We start from the raw sequence: 16102 nt of genomic DNA, 5'->3' as shown, positions 1-16102 counted from the left end.
CCACACCCCATCCCACCTCCTCTCATCATGTCAGGGTTACAAAGGTATTCTATGGTCCTCAGCTTTTTATGTTGATACAGAGGATGCAAATAAAGGCAGGCACTTTATTAACAGTTAGAGCCATCTCTGCAGCCCACAAGGCTTTTTCAATAAGCAAAGCAACCGAAGAAACAGTCTCTTTATGTAGCCAGGTAGATCTCAAACCCCAACCTCTGTCTCAGCCTCCCAAGTGCTAGGATTACATATAAATACCACCCTGCTGATGAAAAGACATCACGTCACCAGTCCAAGGTAGATTTCCCTCTTACAGTCAATGCATGCTAAAAGATTTTCAAGACAGTTCCTAGAACAGAGGTCCCCACAGCGGTCATCTGACTGTTGAAGAGTGTGAAGGAGAGATGTGATGAGGCCCTCCTTGGCCCATCCTTCCCCTGACCTCCCCCAGGGCCCATCCAGCGTGGGATCCAAACCTCCCACCCAGCACAGTAGGCTCAGGCCAGCGACCCCAAGGTGAAGCCGCCCTCCAAAGGCTTGGCTCAGTCTAGGACTGTGTAAGGCAGGGAGGGTCAGGTCAATGGGTCACCAGAAACAACTGGGGCATTGCCTTAGAAACGCCCTCCCTGCTTGCTTGCACTGCAGACCTCTGGATCCACCCTGATCCAGCTGTGTTTTAAACCCTCAGGCCTTAGTGGGAGGTGGGGGAGTATCTGGAAGGGCTAAAGGGGGACTGGAGAGGTTCCAGTTCCTTGTGGGAGAGTATCAATCTTCAGCGAGCAGCTGCCTAAAGACCCCAGAGAGCAGCCGGGTTTGAATCCATATTCCTCCCTGGGCCTCAGGGGTAAAAAGATGAGCTGAGTGGGGTGTGGGTGCAGCTGACATCTCCTCCTCCAGACCTCAGCCTGGACCCCTTCCCAGACTCCATCTCTGTATGCTGCTTCGGAAGCCAAGTGATGTGCTCATGGTCACCTGGTGCAAGGCAAACGATTCTCAGATCCCTGAGACATTGATCCCCACTGGCTGTTTCCATAGCCACAACTCTGAGCTATCACAAAGGCAGGGCAGGGCAGGGAATTAAAGGCCTCAGTAGAGACAGCTACACTCTGCCATGTGTCCCCTCTAGTCTGTCTATAGCCCTCTCCTTGTCAAGGCTTTCTCACAGAGGGAGAAGCAGAAAGAATAGGTCCTCGGATACAGTCAGCAGGAGGGAGGCAAGGCAATGGCTGTGCAATCTGCCTCCTCCTCCTCTTCCTCCTCTTCCTCCTCTTCCTCTCCTCCTGTCAGCTGCCCCATTCTTCCTTGCCACCCTTTTCCAAGTGATCTGACGCCAACACTAGTTTCAGGGGTCACGGAACAGAATTTGGGGGGAGGCCCTGCATTGAAGAACCATGGTTCCTGGGGTAGGAAGCCCAAAGCCTTTGTGTGCAGAGGGCAAAAGGAACAAAGGTATACATGTCCTTAGTCACTGTTGGGTCATCTACAGCTCAGTGTGGCAAGTAGGTGACCTGCATCTACTCCCGGCCTCAGCCTCCACCCCTTCAGAGAGCTCTTAGCTGGCTGGCTCCAGGTTCTGACATGAAGAAAAATCCAGAATGATAATCTTCCCTTTGGGGATGGGGGATGGGGATCTTGGGGGCAGGGCTACCAGAATCAGCAGGTCTGGTAGGGGGAAACCTTCATGGTCCTGAACTATCTTTTCCTTTTCTTCCTCCTCCTCTTCCTCTCCTTCTCCTCTGTCTTTAAAGTCATATGGAAATTTCCAGAAACCTTACTGAGTCTGTCAGTTATGTTAATAGCTCTCATTTCATTGAGGAAATGTTAGCTGTTATCGATGCATTGCGAACTAAAACAAGGGAGGTGTTATCTCAAATGTCTAACCCCCTGAGATGGGACCAGCTGACCCTCGGGCAGCACTGGCAGGCACTGTGAATTTTACCTGTGTTAACTCACAAATGCCTGGCAAGAGCCATAAGAGACAGGTGCTGTCATAATGTTTACTTAATAGAGCCTTACATATCATCGAACTTACCTGGGAGCACACAGGTGTGGAGTGCTAAAACCTGGATTTAAATCCAGACCATCCTACCCCATAGCGTCTATCTTTGACCACTACACTACACACGTGAGCACCACAGGCTGGAGGAAGATGGGTAAGAATGGGAGTTGACACAAACCTTCCTGACCTACTCAGATACCATTTGGAATCTAACCTGCATCAACCATTTAGAAATGTCCCTCTAGCAGACATAGTAATTGAGCTGGAGGAGGGATACTGTGCCGTGTGACTTACTCCAAAAGCCAGGCCACCCAGCCTCAAGACAGGGATGTGCTCTCTCCTCTGGACAAGGCTCTGGAGCACTGGTTCCCAACTCCCACCCCTGCTGGGTATTGTTGACAAGGATTCTGATGAGGCAAGAGGAAAGCAGCATCCTCTAGAAGCACTTTCTTTTTCTGGAGTCTCCAGAGGGCACTTTGTACATGCTGGGTGATGACGACCACGAGCCGCCCTGTTCTCTCCATCAATGAGGAAAGCCCGTGTCTTTCCCAGGGGTTGACATCACTTGCTTTAGATGCTCCTCATCTGTGAATATTATTCATTTGCATGTGAATTACATACCTGGCATAGGCATCCAGCTGCCTAGAGTCAAGGTTCTCAACCTTCTTACCACTGTGACCCTGTAGCACAGTTCTTCTTGTGGCGGTGACCCCTTACCCACAAAATTACTTTTGTTGTTAGTTCATAACTGTAATTTTGCTACTGTTAAGGAGTCAAAGTCTAGATATCTGGTATTTCCAATGGTCTTAGGTAACTAATGTGAAAGGGTCGCGACCCACAGGTTGAGAACCACTTGCCCTACATGCCTCTGCACAGGTGACATCAAGCCAGCTAAAGCAGAGCAGCTGAGGACTGACAACTCGGGTTTCATAGCTTTGCTCTCAGATGCAAAGGAGGTGTGAGGGCAGAAGCGGCTGGGCTGGACGGAGATCTCTTTGCTGCCCGGGGCCTTGGTTCTCACTTTCAGGAGGGAGTGATTCGCTCATTCACTGTCCTCTGTGAACACTACTGAGCGGCTGCTCTGTGCCTAGCCTCTGTCCTGGGGAGGGAGCCGGAACCAGGCAGGCGAGCACTGTTCCTGCCCCGCCAGGCTTCTGTTCTAATAGAATTCTAATCGAATAGGCAATCACAATGTCTTCAAAATTGGCACAACGGCTACTCATTGGGGTAAGGCCACGTAGGACAGACAGGCTAAGACTAGAGTAACAGGAAGCCTCTTTGAGGTAAGGCCCGGGGCTGAGAATAAACAGAACAAGATACTCTGCTATGTGAAGAACTCGGAAAAGAGCATTCCACACTGGTGGCACAGCTGCAAAGCCTCAGAGGCAGCAACAAGCCAGCAAAAGAAAAGAGAGGAAGCCACTGGGCTCAAGTGGTGGGCTCAAGAGTTAGGCTGCTCTCTCTCCTCCCAGTTACTCCATTAATTCATTCTTGCTTAGCCATCTCCTGTGTCTGTTTAAATCCAAAGGAAGCGGGGATTCCTTCTGTGGAAGAGAAGGAACAAGGAACTGAAGAGCATCCAGTTTTCTCCAGCAGCACTTTTGTGACAGGTGACTTATCTCCTTGACAATTGTTACTGGTAGGTTTTCCAGGGAAAGGGAATGTGGTGTCAGGTAGCAGAGGCAGTCAGACACCTAGTAGGGCAGCAAATCTAAGTTAGAACCCACCCCTAGGCCTAGTTCACGTTTCTCTTCCCTTCCCTTCCCTTCCCTCCCCTCCCCTCCCCTCCCTTCCCTTCCCTTCTCTTTCTCCCTCCCTTCCTTCACAGGCTCCATCTATGTAGCCAGTGCTAGCCTTAAACTCTGATCCTCCTGCCTCAGCCTTCCAAGTGCTGAGATTCCAGGTGTGCTCCATTCTTGCCGGAAGCCATGACTAAGACACAAGTAGCTCCGTGGTCTTTGCATTTCCCCACCCAGCAACTTCGGTCCCTTTTCATTCCTGTCTCTACAAGCTTTCTCCTCTGTTTACTGCCATGCTCCTCTGTCCCCTCCCTTCCCCAACTTGTCCACTGTCCCCAACCCTTGCTGAACAATTTGATTCCCAAACGTGTACGGCTGTTGCGACCACAGGCAGAGCACAAGCAGAAAGAAGAAGCTGTTTTGTTCACTGGGATCGTTGTGCTCTTCCAGTAAGGTCGGGTCACCTGAGGTTTGACACTGCTTGGCTGCCTAGCTTACCGCTGGGATTTAGTGACCATAAATAACTATTTGTTGTGGTTTGAATGTGAAATGTCTCCCGTAGGCTCACATTTCAACACTTGGTCCACAGCTTGGCATTCCGATTAGAAGTCTGTGGAACCTTTAAGAGGTGGAGCCTTGATGGCGGAAGTGCGTCATCAGAGGTGGGCCTAGAGGTTTTTACAGCCCGCTCCTACTTCCTGTCTCTCTTGGCTTCTTGTGTACAGGATCAGGTACCCTGTCCTTGTGCCAGCTCTGCCTTCCCTGCCTTGAAGGGCTGTATTCTTTCTTAAACTGCAAGCCAAAATAAACCCTGCAGACCTTACGCTGCTCTTTATTAGATATTTGGTCCCGGCAAGAAAAGTAATGATACACTGAGCCTATTTGGATCCTTGGCATCTACTGCATCCTGGCTGGAACACGATTCTCTTCCCTTAGGATCTTGCAACATTGTAAAACTGAGGAACAAGCTAGCAGCTCCTGGACGGTCTGCTGTTGCCCCAACCCTGCATCTTTAGCCGAATGAAGAGTTTCCTTATATAGAGTCACACGTTATAAGCCAGTGGTTCCCCAACCGGTGGGTCATAACAACCCCCTTGAGGGTCTCATATCAGAAATCCTGCTTATCAGATATGTTACAATTAATAACAGTAGTAAAATTACAGTTAGGAAGTAGCAACAAAATAGTTTTATATTATTTTGGGGTGGGTCACCACAACATGAGGAACTGTTTAAGGGTGGCAGCATTAGGAAGGCTGAGAACTGCTACTGTATGTTTTGTGGCTTAACAGCTTAAGTGCCTGTGATGGCTACCCTTGATTGGCGACTTGCCACATGTGGGAAGAGGGAACTTCAAATGAAGAATTGCTGCCATCCCATTGGCCTATGGGCATGTCTGTAGGGATATTTTCTTGACTGCCAAGTGATGGAGGAGAGCCCGCCCCACTGTGGGCAGTGCAGCCCTGGAACGGGTGGTCCTGGGTTGCATTAAGGGAGCTAGCTGAGCAGAAGCGAGGAGCAAGGCTTTTAGCAGCACCCTGCTGTGGCCTCTGCTTCAGTTTCTGCCTCCATATTCCTATCTTGGGAGCTAGAGAAGGACACCTCACCTAAAAGTTCCTGCTTTGGCCTCCCTCGAGAACAGGCTGTAACCTGTCATCCCAAATTGTTTTTAGCGTTTATGCAGCCGCAGAGAAGCCAGTGAGAACAAGGCCTTGCTTGTAGCCACCCTCCCTGTCTCCAGCCACACTGGCCTTGCTTTGGCTCCTTGGTAGCCACACTTCCTCATACCATGTGACCTTCTGGAGTCCTCTGTCCTCCTCCATCTCCAGTTGTCAGTATTTCAGATCTCGGCCCAGGCGAGCAGCACCTCAGCCATGTGCTTGGTGTGTCACAGGAAGAGACTGTTAGACTTCCATCTGTGCCTCTCTTGTTCAGGGAACTATGGGTCCCAGCTCTGCTGCAGCTGTGTTTGGGGTGCTTCCTGGCCACAGGAAGCTCCCAGGAGTGAGCTGCAGGAACTTGACCCGATCCTTACTTGCACTCATAAACGGTCCCCCAGTCCCCGTTTCAATTCTTTCTCCTGCTTCCTCTTCTTTTCCAGCCCCACCCCTCTTCAGTGCTCCCCTCCTGAGCATTGGACCCTTTGTGTGCTCTCAAGAGCAACACTTAAGTCAACGGAAAGGCTCTCAGAGTTGAAATTCTAAAATGTTGCTCTAATCTGACCTTCAGCTAGATCATCCCAAGGTCAGGACCTAGAGGAAGCACTGGGAACTTGGTTTTCTATTACAAGACTTGGCTGTGGCTATTGGGTGAGGAAAACATCAGAAAGGTATTGTCAGGTTGGCTCCTTCTGAGGGCTGTGAGGAGGGCTCTGCTCCAGACTCCTCTCCTTCGTGACTGGGTCTCCTCACATCCTGCCTCTGTGTATGTCTCTGTATGCAAAGTTCCCTTCTTTGTAAAGACACTACTCATTCTAAGGACCTCATCTTAGCTTGGATACCTTTGAAAAGATTCTATCTCTAGATAAGATCACGTTCAGGGTTCTAGGGATCAGGGTGGTTTCAGCATATGATTCTAGCCTATTATTCCTGCTCCCACACCCCGTTCCCCCATCCTTGTGACTTATTGGATGCAAAAAGGGTAGAGGGACGTGGGGATGTGCCACCTCTGGAGAAATGCTATGTGAGCCTTGGGAAGCTGGGCAAGACGAGGGTGGGAGCGAGAGGTGGAGACTCCACCTGTGAATGAGAAAGGAGGGCTGAACCTTCTCTCATGGAGCAGACTCTTGGTTGCGGGTTTGGGCTCTGCTAGTCTGCTAGTGATGAGTTCAAATCCCAGCTCCACTGCTTTCCGGTTGTGGACCCGTCAGTTCTTTTGTTAGTGAGATGTGCGTATCTCTTACCTTGTGAGAAGGTAGCATCTACCTTGTGGCATTGTTGTGAAGGATTCATGAGCGAAGAACATTATGGGAAATGGACACAATAGTGTTATAACAGGTAGGATAGAAGTTCCATCAGGCAAGTCAATATGACTGAGTGAGTGGTGAACTGCCTCTCAGGCCACACGGCTCTGTGTCCCCTATGAGTGACTATGATAATAAAGAGGAAGGTCCCACAGTGAGAGGCCAGATCCAAGCTTTGCTAAGTGTGTCTCATAGATGAAATGAATCAGGACCACCTGGACATTGCCAAGGAAATGCAGAATCCCGGGTCCCATTGTGAACTCACTGAATGTCACCTCTGTGCATAGGACTTAGGGATCTGACTCAGCCCACTCCCTTGTCTAAGGCTAAGGATTAAACCTAGGATCTTGGAAATGCTCAACTCTTCACGCTTTTCTGGTTTTCATTTTCAGATAAACTCTAGCCTATTCTCTGAGGTCTTCAGCTGTCACCCATTGCTGAATTCCTGCCTCTAAATTCCACCTGTCTCTTAGGATGCCTCCCTAGTTAGAAGCACAGACCTGCTGGGCAGCCTGACTTGACCGCCTTTGGTAGCTGTGGGGCTGAAATGACCCCTCCACCGAGCCTGTGCCTGCGTCTGTACCAGCCTCTGATTCTCTGGGGTGTGGGCAGACTTGAAGCTGAGCCCAGCGCCTGGATCCAGAAAGGACGAGAACACTGGTGACTAGGACAATAACTGTTCTGTCTCCAGGTCCTCACAAGTGCAAGCAGAGCCCCATACCCAAGCAGAGCCCCATACCCAAGCTCAGAGGGTGGTGCCTGGGCACGACAGCCTCCTCCGCTCTCAGGAGCACTCACCAAAGGCCAGGCGGTAGACTAAGGCTGCACTCGGTGGATCCTGCCCTTAATAGGTTAGCACTTTATCACCCTTTTTACAAATGAGGAAACTGAGGGCAAGTCCAGCACTAATTAGTAAGAGCGTCAGAATGTGGGCCTCGGCCGCCTCACTGCAGAATCCGTGCATTTTGTCACCATGTCTCTTTGCTTTTCCTGAGTGAGTGTGTGTGTGTGTGTATGTGTGTGCTATGTACATGTTTGTACAGGTACGGTGATATATGCATTTATGTATATGGAGGTCAGAGATTTACTTTATGCGTCTTAAGTTGCTCTCCACTGTGTCTGTTTGTGTGTATATTGTATGTATGTATATGTACATTGTATGTATGTATATGTACATGTATTTATGTATATATGCATTCACATGTGAGTGCAGGCATCTTGGCCCTTGCCTTTCACTTAGTTTGAGATTAGGGTCTCTCGTTGGTTGTTCCTTGGTATGTATGCAGACTCTCTGACCTACAAGCTTCTGGTGATTCTCCTGTTGGTGGTTCCCATGTCACACAGGACCCCTGAGATGACAGATGTGTGCTGTCATGCCTTTGCATGGGTGCTAGGGGTCCAAACTTGGGTCCCCAGGTGTGTGTGTGGCAGAGTCTGTGCTCACTGAGCCACTCCCCTGGTCCCTACAGTGCTTTCCACTGTGACTTAGGAAATCACTGCTGTTCCATCCTCTGCCTCGCTGCCAAAGTCCCTGCAGTCCACTGCCGTAGAGCTGGCTCCTGTCCTCTGCCTTGGGCTCCTTGTTAACCTTTCACCCCAAACCTGTGCTGTGACCTATACACTCAGTAGCTCCCTCCCTTCCTTTCTCTGATTGCGCTGGAGTCAGTCACCTCTAATATGGAACATCTTGTTGGTAGTTGATGGAAAACTGCCTGTCTGTGGACAAGTTTCACCCACTTGCCATCAGTGTACAGTGAATAGATGTTTTACTGAAAGTGGGGTATGCCCATAGCATGAATTCTGTCTTAGCAGCTTAAATCGAGGGGTACTGTGTCAGCCAAGCAATGCCTTGGTAATGGGCAGAAGTGGGTATGCTCTCTGTGCTCCTGGTACACAGGGTGGCAAGGCCTTGATTATTAACTTACTCAGAGTCTGCAGAATGCATGTCTGCAAAAAAGAGTCTGGCTTCAGTGTCTCTCCCTGGATTGAACATCCCTTTGCTAGTGTAGATCAAGTATCCACCTGCTATCACCCCCTGAAAAGAGCATGTGTCTGGTCGGTGCCCTCACCTGTGACTCCCACCACTTGACCGTGCCCTGCTTCCTTAACCCCCTAAGACCCAGGTAAGGACATGCAAACAATGTCGTTTTCCTGCTTAACTTTTCACTGTTTTTGCCTTAAACGAAGCATTTCATTAGCTAACCCACATACTTTCAAAGACAGTGACCACAAGAAGAAAGTGTTCCCACATCCTCAGCCAGCTGTCCTCAAACTCTTCAGCTTGCCTTCCAAGATACAATTTTAAGAGGGGACTTTCCTGGGAAACCCTGGGTGATCAACGCAGAGGAAAGGCAGAGGGAGTTGGTGGCTGTGAATCAGAGTCTCCACCAAGCCACACTTATTTATTTACACAGACAGCAGGCAACCGTTTGTAGATCATACTATCCCCAAAGGAAGGCCATTTGTTCTCAGTCGTGTGTGTGTGTGTGTGTGTGTGTCTGTGTGTGTGTGTTTGTGTGTGTTTGTGTGTGTTTGTGTGTGTGTGTGTGCAGTATGTGTGTGTGTGTGTTTGTGTGTGTGTGTGTGTGTGCGTGCAGTATGTGTGCGCACTCCAGATAAACACATGCATATGTGCATGCAGAGGCCAGAGGTGTCACCCCTTGGGAGCTGTCCACCTTAGGTTTCGTTTATCTTCTGGCTCCTGCTTTTGCTCTGTTGTTTTTGAGTTTTGGGTCTTTCACAGACCAGGAGCTCAGTGAGTCTAGACTGGAGACTGGCTGGAGAGCCCTAGCAATCTACCTGCTTCCCTTATACTGGGCTTTCAAGCATTCACCACTGAACCTAGCTCAAAAAACAACTAACCAACCAACTAACCACCCAACCAACCAACAACAAGAACAACAAAAATAGCCGCTTATGGAGACCCAACTTAGGCCTTCAAGCCTGTATGACAAGCATTTTGCCAGGTGCCAAGCCATGGAAGCAGTGATGGGGGAAAGGGCATCCTCTCTTGGGATACCTGTCTATCCCCACTGTGGCATGGGGAACTCCCCCCCACCCTCCTACCCCCATCCCCCACCCCATCCCCCCATTTCCTCTCCTATCCCCATCCCCCATCCGCCTCCCCAACCAAGGAGAAGGAAAGCGAAGGTGCTGGTCACCACGGCAGACAGACAGGAAGAGACACAATGGTGGATGCTAAATGGGTGTAAGAAAGCATGGAGGCTTAGTGGACACAGAGCTCTTGGGCCTGAGGTGGGAGGCAAGGTTTCTGCATAATGACCCTTGATTAAATGCCTGGAATTCCCACCTGGACACCCAGAGGTCTGGGAGTGGCAAGGCCTCCTGGGCCGGAGCCTTGCACACTGTTGGTATGTTCAGGAGCTTAAGAAACCTGTCCTGAGATGAGCCTGGGACTGTGAAAGAGGATCAGAAGGTAATGAGTAACCCAGGAGGCAGGGCGGGGGAGCCCCAGAGTCCATCCTCTCAAACCCTTCAGCTTCTCTGTGCAAACCTGAGCTGCTCCCAGCTTCTCCCGAGGCAGCTGGGTTTCTAGACGGTTGGCTAGAATGATCGTGACACAGCAAGATACTGCCAGCCAGACCCACTGTGGCCACAGCTCTCAGCTTCCCCAGATCTCACAGGCTGCATCCAGAGCGGCTGTCAATCAGATGATCCCCACCCCCTCCGCTCTTCTTCGGCTGGCGCTGGTAGAAGATGATGATAGGGCAGCCCGGTGTAGATTCCTGTGCAGTCTCTAACCTGAAAGTGTTCCTTTTCCACGGCTGTGCCCTCCGCAGGCCCTTCCACCAGGGCTGCCGCACCTCCGTTCAAAGCCCATTCACCACACTGGCAGGCACGCTGGCTCCCTGCTAACTGTTTAAAACACTTCCCTACCCTCACAGGTCCCCCTCTCTCCCCTTTCTACTAGCTTTATACAAACAGCCAAACCCTGCTCAGGATATAACACACCCCCTGATTCTTACCTGAAGAGCGGGCAGGCTGGGGGCTCTCTTCCGCTCCACTTGCTCCCAAGGGGGATGAAGTCTGCTTGGTGGCCTTTGCTCTGTCACCGGGCTCCTGGGCTGAGGCTGCCTCTCCAGCCGGCTCTCTGAACCTCAGGATTACTGCAGCTCTGTGTGGGGAGAGGGACGGGCTGTGGCATGCACATCAGGTTGCTGGCCCGCCTCCAGACACCATGCCAGTCCCAGAGGGCTGTGTGGGAAGCAGGGAGGCGGGTGGGGGAGCAGCGGGCGCTGGCCTCCAGGTCTGCCTTTGGCCCTTGCTCATCAGCAGAGCGGGCCTCCTCCCCCACCTGCAGACCACCACACAGCCCTCCCTGCCACGTCAGGTCAGTGCACAACAAACTCTAAAGTGCCCCTAGCTCTTTCGGCAGCAGACCTGGGACTGCAGAGACGGCAGACAGGGGCAGCAACTACCTTGGGTGTTATTTTAGCATGGTTTGTCTTGGGGCAGAAGCCCAAGCCCAGTGGACTACTGTCTGAGCAGAGTCCTGTTTATTTTGAGGCCTCTGTCACCAAGGAAACAACTGGTTGTGTTGAAAGACACTCCCCTAAGATCAGACTGCTGGTGAAAGGGGGCCCTTCTCTGTTCTGTCATCTGACCCCAGCAGGGTGTAGGTGTCTGTGTGTGGCAGCGTCTGTCTGTGTGTCTACACCATTCCCAGAGCCAAGACCTACCGAGTGCGTCCTACAGAGCTAGGCGAGGTAGTGACCACCAGGTTAGGGCTAGGGAGGGGCAGCAGAGCATGTCCCCAGCATTCGGCACCATAGACTACCCATTCCGGCTAGACTCAGGGAGTCCTCAGGTGAGCCTGGGACCTCCTCAGCGGGCTGTGCATGTTGTCTTCGTACGGAGGAGAGAGAAGGAAGGTTGCCATCTGTCCAAATAAGTCTGCCTTGAAGGTAGGGAATGAAGTGAACTCAGACGATATGTATCAAAGCAAGCAACTGAAACCATGATTAATTGTTTCCCATAATTGGTGAAGAGAACCTTCTTTGCATGGGCATTTCGGCCTGGGAGGCATGCACACGTGTGCGTGTGTGTGTGTGTGTGTGTGTGTGTGCACACGTGCCCACCTGATAGTTCAGATAGAGAGAGGCACTTGGCCCAGGAGAACTGGAAATGTACTCTGAGGTCTCTCTCCTCAGCCAATGAAGTCCCTCTGATGCCGTGAGTAGAGAGAAGGCAGGGTAGGGACAAGGTCTGAATTTGAACTGTCCCCATGTTTTGAGGCTAGAGCTTGGGCTCTAGCTTGAGGCACTATTTTGAAGGCCTAGAGGCAGGGCCTACTGGATGGAACAAGGTCAGAAGGAAACCGTCTCGGAGGGTTGTACATATCCCTGGCTCTGGCCTAACTCTCTCTACTTCCTGGTTCCTACCATGTGAACAGCCACCACTCTGCCTCCTGTCACTGCGCCTTCCCCACCACTGATGGACTGAAATGTCTCTGAAACCGTGAGCCACAGAGAACCTTTTCTCCCTCACTAACTTGTTTCTGTCAGGCATTTTGTTACAGTTAGATAAAAGTAACAGTGAGACCTGTTGGCCAGGAGAACATCCAGGGCCATTTCTGTCTAGGCCTTCAGAATCAAGAGTCCTGAGGAACTCAGCTCTTAGAGCAGGGTCCAAAAGCTCTGACATCACATGGCTCTGACCTGGGCCTCTCAAAGCAGCCTGGTTCTCAGGGAAGCCCTACAGAGGGACTCTATCACATCAGTACTGAACCTAGTTTTCCTGGAAAGAACAGAAGTACAGGCTGGCCAGGTTCACAGTTAGAAAGGAACCAGCTTCTGCCCTCAGCCGATGCGTCACAGACAGAACAAGACTACAGGTGCCACGTGGAGCCGCCCTCAAGCACAGTGCATGTGTGAGTCTGTCCCCATCAATGTCCTTATTCAAGACAGTGGGTGATATGTCATCAAAATCCAAAGTTTTGGGTGCGTAAAACACACCCTGGATGTTCATTCAGACAAGAGCAGGTGTTTCTTGTTCATTGTCTTTGAGCTGAGGAAGAGGAGTTCATTCTGGAAGGAAATGACAATGTGGATCTGCTGGGAGACCTGTCCAGCTATGGAAACAAAATCACTTAGTTAGGAAATCCTTGTAATATTTTAATGATGTGCCGAAAGACCCTTTCTGAGCAAAAGACACAGACACAAAGTCTCCAACGATGTGGCAGCCTTCATCCAGCAAGCCACAGGAGTACAAATCAGAAGGTGTTTGTGGTGGTTCGAATGAGAGGTCCCCTGTAGCCCCTGGCATTTGGATGCTTGGTCCACAGTTGGTGGCGCTGTTTGGATAGGTTAGGAGGTGTGGCCTTTCTGGAGGAAGGGTGTCCGTGAGATGAGGGCGGTCTTTTCAGGTCTCAAACCCCACTCACAATTCCCACCTGACTCCCTCTGGGCTTCCTGCGTGGGGTTTTATTTTATTTTGTTTTTTTAAGATTTATTTATTTTATGTATATGAGTACACTGTAGCTGTACAGACGGTTGTGAGCCACCATGTGGTTGCTGGGAATTGAACTCAGGACCTCTGCTCCCTCCGGCCCCACTCTGGCCCAATGATTTATTTATTATTATATGTTAAGTACACTGTAGCTGTCTTCAGACACACCAGAAGAGGGCATCAGATCTCATTACAGATGGTTGTAGGCCACCATGTTGCTGGGACTTGAACTCAGGACCTTTGGAAGAGCAGTCAGTGGGCCAGCTCTCCAGCCCCTGTGCTGGGTTTTAGAGGTGAGCTCTCAGCCTGCTTCTGCAGCTGCTGCCAGGCCTTCCTGCCCTCGTGGTGACCGCTCTTATTCCTCTGAAGCCTGACACCCTTCCTTCTATAAGTCGTCCCCATCTTGACGCTTTATCACAGCAAGAGAAAACCAATACACTGCCAGTGTGACATTGTGTGTTTGAAAAGGGACCTGAGACCTGTCCAGCTATGGAAACAAAATCACCCAGTTAGGAAATCTGTAATAGTTTAATGATGTGCCGAAAGACCCTCTCTGAGCTAAAGACACAGACCCAAAGTCTCCTCCAGAGTCACATCCCCATGTAAAGTCACTGTGTGACTAAATCTCCCCCTCCCTATTTCAGCCTAATACACATTAACCTGAGGACGCTGTGTCCTTGGCCAACCCCGTGTCACTCAGCTCTTCCAGGCTGCAGATTCTGTCTTATGAGGAACTCAGTAAGATTTCCAACTACGGCCTCTCTGTGAACTCGGGAACACTACAGCAATCTAATGTACCTAAGCACGCATTAGCATGCTCCACTCGCGGTGCAAGGGTAAGCGTCACATTTCTCCGTTGTATCCAGTAGAGAGCACCATCACACACCTCTACACCCCACCCCTACCGCTTAGGTAAATACAACCCTAATAACTGACCTGTGTTAATTTCTGTACTCTAGTGACTGTCTGGCATCTTTATGGTCCAAATCCTGGGAAATGAATTCTTAGTTCTTTAAGGTACATTTATAATATGGTTCTCCTAATGTTGGCATTTAATTTATTTTTTACTTTAATATTCCTCGATTTATTTGTTTCTTTCAACACGTTTAAAGGTTCTGCACCTATCTTTGACATACTATGCGCGGTTTTTAAAATCCTGAGCTACGACAATGAGAGGCTCTGCTCCCCACTATTGTTTGGAGTGGGAAGAGATGGTGAGATTATGTAGTAGGAAAGTCTGGCCCCAGAATAGACCTGAGTCCTGAAACCAGGAAATAGTCTGTGGAAAAAAATAGCTGTCATAGCCACTTATTAAGCACCCACAATACTCTAGGTCCTCTACAGTGTGTGTGTGTGTGTGTGTGTGTGTGTGTGTGAAATTGTGTCTTCTCTGGACGTTCTTAGGCCACTTTAAACGCCTCTTCTGTCACAATAAGACCTTTTTACAGAAACCACATAGCACTGCAGAGGCATGACCTGAGGAAGACAGAGAACAATAGCTCTTTGAGGACAGACCAAATCCTGGTATGGCTATCCACAGAGATGTGGGCTTGCCCAGAGCTGTCTGAGGCTAAAGTGCCAGCCGGGGCAGTTAACAGAGGTGACATACTCCTTCCCAAAGAGCCAGACTCAATGCCCAGCAGAACGTGGCTCCAAACCTCTTAGGATGGTCCCTAGGACAGTCCCTAGGAAGGTCTATAAAGGTGGGGACAGCATTTCTGTTTAGTTTGTTTACTGCTTTCATGTTCAGTGACCTTTTATAGCCGGCGTGGAGTCCCCGCTTTTTAACTTAGTTGATTTAAAAGAAGCACCGGTGCATAATAGATTGGCAAGATTTTGAAGGCTTCAGAAAAGTACACTTTCTTCCTCTCAGGCAGAATTGCCACCCTGGCATCTCGTTCTTGACCCTTGAGGCTGTGACTTTGGTGTTTGCTTCAACCTTCCTTCCTCATTCATCTTGCTTGAATAAGAGAGGCAGCAGCTTCCTAATCTCACTTGACCTTTTGACCTTGTTCAGGTCCAAGGAATCCAAGTCAGCTGACAGGCAAAATCAGATGCTGAGTGGCACTCGCTGTTTATGCCCAGTCAGCCATTAAACAAGGGCATCCTGGCCACCTAGGGGGCCGGCTGCCAGTTGGACTGGGAAGCATCGCAGACATTCTCAAGAAACTGCTATTAGTTAGCCAAGGTGACCTCATGGCCAAACACATCAGCAGAGCTGGAGGACAGACGTTGGGTTCAATGGCTCACAAGAGGGGGTACCTGGCCCGGCCCCGTCATTACCCAAGTACATTAGCAAATTTTCCAGCTGCTGCAGGAGGAGGAGTGGGCTGCTTCAACTCTGATACGGATCCCCCAGAGCCTCTTGTAGTTTCTCTTTTCTTGTTTTGGAAACAAGGTCCCTTGTATCCCAGGCTAGCCTTAAACTCCCAGGTAAGCTAAGGATGTTCTTGAACTCCTGATCCTCCTGCTCAGACCGTCCAAGGATTACAAAAGCTCAAGAAACTACCACGTCCAGTTTATACAGTGCTGGGGAAGCCAACCTGGGCCCTTTAACTGTTTTGAGACAGGATCCTACTCATTTGCCTGGGCTGGCTTTGAACTCACACTATAGTCCAGATGTCTCTCTGTTTCAGGCCCCGAAATAGCTGAGATTACAGGCAGGCCTGTGCTGCCAGATCTGGCCTTCGTGATTACACTGATACTCAAAAGCTCTTGTGATAAGAACATACGGGACCCCGAACTGTAAAACGATCCTCGGTAACTCTGTCGTCTGTGAAGATGGCTAGATGTGTGGAATTCGGCTCTGTCAAAGAGAAGATGGCAGCTGACTGTGCTTTTACAGAGATGTTTTCTATTGATTTCTATTTTATTTTTGTTTTTTATCTTATTTTCTTTTGTTTTGGTTTGGTTTGGTTTTTCTTGCTAATAGACCTCTAGGCT

At 50.0% G+C, this 16102-nt stretch overlaps 1 protein-coding gene across 2 annotated transcripts in view; it reads right to left on the bottom strand.

Annotated features, from left to right (window-relative positions):
• The window catches only part of Fgf1 (fibroblast growth factor 1), a 92966-nt gene that overhangs the window by 71706 nt on the left and 5158 nt on the right, over nucleotides 1-16102 (bottom strand). For both annotated transcript variants that reach the window (XM_052155758.1, XM_052155759.1), the window contains one exon: nucleotides 10678-10826. The gene's annotated coding sequence lies outside the window, so the exon portion shown is untranslated. The remainder of the gene's footprint in view (nucleotides 1-10677; nucleotides 10827-16102) is intronic.

The sequence above is a fragment of the Apodemus sylvaticus genome, chromosome 13, assembly GCF_947179515.1.
Source record: "Apodemus sylvaticus chromosome 13, mApoSyl1.1, whole genome shotgun sequence".
Classification (NCBI taxonomy): Eukaryota; Metazoa; Chordata; class Mammalia; order Rodentia; family Muridae; genus Apodemus; species Apodemus sylvaticus.
This window is presented reverse-complemented; position numbering and strand designations above follow the sequence as displayed.